This window comes from Apium graveolens, chromosome 6 (assembly GCF_009905375.1).
Source record: "Apium graveolens cultivar Ventura chromosome 6, ASM990537v1, whole genome shotgun sequence".
Taxonomy (NCBI): domain Eukaryota; kingdom Viridiplantae; phylum Streptophyta; class Magnoliopsida; order Apiales; family Apiaceae; genus Apium; species Apium graveolens.
Window position 1 is genome coordinate 217,961,443 of NC_133652.1, and position 6,335 is coordinate 217,967,777.

The following is a 6,335-nucleotide window of genomic DNA, read 5'->3' on the forward strand; positions in this document are numbered from 1 at the left end:
AACTTCTTCAGTTAACTCTTGAGTTTTTTCGGGATTCGTAACCTTCCCAAACCTCAAAGTGATTGCCTTTACCTGCTCCTTAGCTTCCCTCTTTCCTGGCACTTCAGTGTTACTAGATAGTGTACTAGGCTGTCGATTTAGCAAGGCATTGGCAATTTGACCAATTTGATTTTCCAAGGTCTTGATAGAGACAGCTTGACTCTTGCACATAAGCTTCAACTCCTCTAATTCAGATTTTTCATTTGCTTGTTGTAGCTGGAGTTGTTGTCTTGGTGCATACTGCGGTCGCTGAAAACCAGGGGGTTGTACTGCTTAGTTGGATATTGCTGGTAAGTCTGTTGAACCGTATTCTGAGCGTTGCTCCAACTGAAATTCGGATGATTGCGGTTGTTAGGATGATAGGTGGCTGGCACAGGTTGCTGCGATTGCTGGAAGTTGCTCATAAACTGAGCTGATTCACTAGAAATTGTGTACTGATCAGTCTCGTGGGCTCCAGCACATAGCTCACAGACACTAGTTATTTGATTAACTCCATAATTCGCCAAGGTGTCCACCTTCATCGTCAAAGCCTTTAGTTGGGCAGCGATATCAGTTGCTGCGTCCAACTCCAGAATTCCTGCTACTTTTCCCTAAGTCAGTCTCTGAGAAGGATTTTGGTACTCATTAGCAGCCATCAGTTCAATAAGTTCATAAGCTTCATCGTAGCTCTTAACCCACAAGGCTCCTCCTGATGCTATATCAAGCATGGGTCTAGAAGTAGGACCCAATCCATTGTAGAAATAGTTGATAATCATCCAATCAGGCATGCCATGGTATGGGAACTTTCTTAGCATCTCCTTATATCGATCCCAAGCCTCACACGGAGATTCTCCAGTTTGTTAAGCAAATTGAGTAAGAGCATTCCTGATTGCGGCAGTCTTCTCCATGGGGAAGAATTTAGTGAGAAACTTTTGAGCAAGATATTCCCAAGTGGTGATAGACCCTGCTGGTAGAGAGTGTAACCAGCACTTAGCCTTGTCCCTTAGAGAGAATGGGAAGAGACATAGTTTGATAGCATCTTCTGTCACATCATTGAACTTGAAAGTGTCGCAATCTCGATGAAACTGATAAGTGGCATTTTATACCACTTAGAACGTCTTATAATGGCTTGAATTGATGTCTTGAAATCAAGTAATTTATGTATTTGATGCGTTTTTCTAGTGTTTTTGCATTTCAGGGTATAACTTGCGTATGTAGGAAGAACTCATCAGAAATAAGCCTAAGGAAGTGCTTGGCATTGGTTGTGGGAAGTTAGGAGCAGAACGCAGCAGAAATCGGGAGCAGAATGAGAAATTTTCCAGTAGCCTGCTGGGCGCCCGCTCAGGGATGCTGGGCGGCCGCTCAAGAGCTTGGGCGTCCGCTCAGGAATGCTGAGCGGCCGCTCAGGGTCGAGAATTTATATACTGATTTTTTATAATCCTTATTTTGTTGGATTTCTGAGACGGCTGGTTCTTGTGGGCTTCTATATAAGTAGTTTTCAGAGACGTTTCACAAAGGGTTATATCAAGCAAGGAGCAAGGAGAGAAGGAAGAAGACCATTTTAGCACATCGCAATAAAGAAGAGGAAGCATACATTTTCTTAGAGCCAAAAGTTCGCAAGTAGTATAAGATATAAATCAGATTCGTTCTCATAGAGACTGTATTGGTTAACTAAGTAATTCACGCACCTAAGCAACAATGTATGGTTATCATTCAATGCTAAGACGATAACAAATTGAGATTGTTTATAACTAAGAATTAAACTAATAATTATAACTATGAGAAAAAGATAGACTGAATTAATATGTATGACAAACATGGGATTCTAACTTCATTAAATACTTCATTCAATAGTATTATTATTCTTAACCTTAGCATGCAATGGTGATGATACTAATCAGACAACACTAAACTGATAAACGCCAACTTTCATTGTACGAATACCCTACTACCAAAGATCCATAAAAGAGATAGAAGCTGAATAGGCACCAATTATATTGAGACCCTATATGTCTATAGAATTTGACAACATAACGGTTTAAGCACAAGTTATCTATCTTGATTACACAGGGCAAGTAAGATGGTTAAAATTACCTACGAATCATGCATAACAAAACATGAACCTATGCTAGCATGGCAAGTTCTAAATCCTTAAATTCACTTTCACTTCATTAAGAATTAACATGTTATCTTATAAGTTCACGACGTTCATAAGATGAATACGCACAACAAATAATAGGATATCATACAATCACCACATATTAAGGCATCAAACAATTTAACTAAAGAAATCCATAAATAAATCCACTAGAACCCCACGATAACAATTAGCCCATAATCAGACTCATCATCAACGTGGGTTCCGATGAAAACATGATATAGCAAAAGTAGTCTTTATATGAATAAATAAAACCAAGTACAAACAAGAGTATAGGTTCAACAAAACAAGAAAAAAGCATCCAAGATTACAACTCAAAACAAAGATTCACAAGAATAAACTAGATCATCTTCGCCTTTGTTGAATTGTGTTATATGTCTCTTATCGTCTTCTCCTTGTGCTCTGGTAAGTCTCCTTATTAAAAAATGACTTTAAGTTATCAATATATAGCAGGTCAATCATCCCAGGATTCCAGAAAATAGAATTTTAATTGAATCAGGATTTTGTTTATCTCGACCCAGCGCGGCCGCGTGCTTGACCAGCGCAGGCGCGCTGACTTCCTGTACCCCAGTGTGGCCGCACGCTTCATCAGCGCGGGCGTGCTAGACTTCTACCAAAAACACTTCTTTTCTTTCTCTTTATTCTTGTAGCTTCGACCCGGCTTCAACGAGCTTTTATTCCAACACCACCTAGATACCATATCAGCATCAAAACAATGCTAATTCACCTGATTCACAAATTAATGCCTGAAATGCAAAAATAATTGAAAACACGTTAAAACACAAATAACTTGAGTACACATACACCAATTCAAAGCTTATTAGAGCATAAATAAGTGTCATAAATGCCACTCAACAGTTGCGACCTTACTTCCAAGCTCATAAGATTGAAGTGTTAACAAATCAACCATTGAGGAATATTATTCATAGTCCCAAGGCTAGTGGGAAGCTGATTAAGTGGGGAATAGAGTTAGGAGAATTTGACATCAAGTACAATCCATGAACGGCAATAAAATCCCAGGCATTGGCTGACTTCATGGTGGAATATACCATACCCAACCAAGAAGTCGGGGGAAGGAAGATACTATACCTCCAAACACAGAAGGTGATAAAGGGGACAAAGAGAAGGATGTTAGGGAAAAGGAATATTGGGTTCTCTATCTTGATAGGGGCATCAAAAACAAATTCAAGTGGAGCAGGGCTCGTTTTGCAAAGCCCCGATGGATTTCTGATTGAATATTCTATGAAGCTAGACTTCCTAACTTCGAATAATGAAGCAGAATATGAAGCCCAAATAGCTGGTCTCAGATTAGTAGGGACACTGAGAGTCAAGAACTTAAAAGTCTGTGGGGACTCGAAGTTGGTCATTTCCCAGGTCAAGGAAGAGTTTGAGGCGAGCGATGATACAATGGCTAAGTATGTCCACCTAGTAAGAGCTGTGATGACTCAATTCGATGAATGCCATGTTGAGCATATCCCAAGGGAGGAAAATGCTAAGGCAGATGCGTTGCCAAAGTTTGCCTTATTTGAGATGGAGGAAAGCTCAGGAAGCGTATACTTCCGTGTTTTGAGAACATGGAGCATTGATGTTAAGCTTGTAGCTCCTATAGGGCTGGGGACGTCATGGATAGATCCCATAAAGGCCCATATCCAATCTGGTTGGCTCCCAAATGATGTGACTGAAGCACGAAAGTTGGTTGTTCGAGCGCTGAGATACTCCTTGATTGATGGAATTTTGTACAAAAGATCTTATGTGGTTCCTTACTTAAGGTGTCTCAGGCCCGATGAGGCACGCCTGGCTCTTGAAGAAGTACACGAAGGTATCCTGTGAGCAACACTTGGGGGGCAGAGCACTGGCTCATAAGATAACCCGTTTAGGCTTCTATTGGCCAGAGATGATGACCAATGCCAAAGAATATGTAAAGAAGTATGATCGTTGTCAGAAATATGCACATGTTGTTCGACAACCCCCCGAGATGTTGACTTCTATCAACTCTCCCATCTCCTTTGCTATGTGGGGAATGGATATACTTGGAACTTTCCCCATGGCCATGGCACAAAGAAAGTTCATGATTGTAGCCATTGATTACTTCACTAAATTGATTGAAACTGAGCCTTTGGCCAAGATCACAACTAAGCAGGTTACACAATTCTTATGGGAAAATATCATGTGCCGATAAGGAATTCCACGTATCCTAGTTACCGATAATGGAACACAGTTCAACAATGAGGAATTCTAGAAGTATTGCGAGGAGAATGAGATTGAGTTGCGGTTTACTTCTATAGCTCACCCGCAAGCCAATGGGCATGCGGAAGTGGCAAATCACATAATCCTGGATGGACTAAAAAAAGGATCGAGAAATCAAGGAACAACTGGGTGGATGAAATTCTCCAAATACTATGGGCTTATAGAACTACTTGTAGTTACACAACTGGAGCCACTCCCTTCATGTTAACATATGGGGTGGAAGCAGTTATTCCCGTGGAAATATCACACTCATCTCCGAGGATCCAAGCTTTTAACGTTGAAGAAAATGAGGAGGGGAAAAGATTAGCCTTGGATCTAATTGATGAAGTGCGAGATGAGGCACATGCGAAGACAGCGGAATATCAGAAGAAAGCTTCATTCTACTATAACCTAAGGGTTAAAGAAAGGTTCTTCAGGCAAGGAGATTTAGTCCTTAGAAAAGTGGAAGCCTCTGGAGTAGGGCAGAAAGGAAAGCTCGCCCCAAATTGGGAAGGGCCATATAAGGTTAGGAGCGTTCAAGGGAGAGGAACTTATTAACTGGAGACCATGGAGGGAGAAGAAGTTTCTCGGACTTGGCATGCTCAAAACCTGAAAGTTTACTACCTATAGTTTATACATGCTGTAGGGGATACAAGTTTGAAAAGCACCTTGAGGCTTTGCTTGCTTAGGATTTCATGTGTTAATAAAACTATTGCTTCATATTCTAGTCCTACACAGAATTATGTAAGGGATGTATCCCAAGAGTTTCCATAAACTTATTTTAGAACTGTTTGGTTCATCTCATCCTAGAACTGTTTGGTCCATATTATATATGGTTGAGTTTACTTATTTATTTTTAGTACAAGTATGAAAAAATGAGAGGGAAAGCTACGAAAAGGCAAGAAAACTATCTAACTCTCGTAAATAGTGCAAGTACTTGGAAAAAATAAAAGGCAAATAAACAACTGGGGAATGACATAAATAAATCCTCGAAGGGAATAAGTTTAAGGTACAATAAGTTAAGAAAAACAACAAACATAAAAAAACTACTTCTCCATGTGGGAGTCTTCCTTCCCCTGCTCCTTCACAGCACCATCCTTTTCAGCATCCTTCACGGGTGAAGCAGGAGGTGAGGTAGTACTGGGATCCAGAATGTGATCATCAGGATGAGGGGAGTTAAAGAGGGCATCCAAGCTATCCTCCAAATCTGGCTGCTTGGGACTTATAAAGTCCTTAGGATCAACTAAGCCAGGATGCCTCTCCGAAACCGCCTTCACGACCGCATCCCATCCCTGGGTAAACTGCAGAGAATAAAGACCCTCATCATGAATCTCCATAAGATTCTTGAATTTATCAGAATCCATGTAATCATCAATGATGGTTTCCTTATCACTCTGAAGCTTAACCAGCTCGGAATGAGCCTTAGACAAATCCTCCCCCTTGTTCGCCAGCTTCCTCTCCAGAACCTCAGCCCTCTCTTTCCACTCCTTCATCTCCCTCTCGAACTCATCTGAGTTCCCCTTCCAGGACCTAGCCTGATTGAGGGCCGCCTGGAAGTATGTGTTGCTCTGCATAAAGAAACATGAGTTAACACAGGTTTATAAAAATAGGGAAGTTGGAACTTAAAGAGAAAAGAAAGGAATTTTACCATAGCTTGGGCTTGAGAACCCAGAAGCTCAATGGACTCAATTTCACTCTCCGTGACAATGTCAGTGAAGTCGTGGGGAGTGATGGAGTGATACGACCGGTCTTTGTCATATTTGGTGGATCCAACCACCGTATCACTTCTCCTAAAGCCTCAGTTGGGCCTAAAGGAGTGTGCCTTAAGTGGAGGATCCATATCATCCCCCAGATCCACCACCGGGACGTGGGGCCTAAAGAAGGAAGGAGCATCAGGCTTGCTCCTGGGGTCTCTGTTCAGCTTGGCCCTCTT

At 41.3% G+C, this 6,335-nt stretch overlaps 1 non-coding gene across 1 annotated transcript; it reads left to right on the plus strand.

The window, feature by feature from the left end:
- The first annotated feature begins 804 nt into the window (after nucleotides 1–804).
- Nucleotides 805–911, plus strand: LOC141669289 (small nucleolar RNA R71). The gene has a single exon (XR_012553576.1). It is a non-coding gene; the product is annotated as a small nucleolar RNA R71 (small nucleolar RNA).
- The last annotated feature ends 5,424 nt before the right edge of the window (nucleotides 912–6,335 follow it).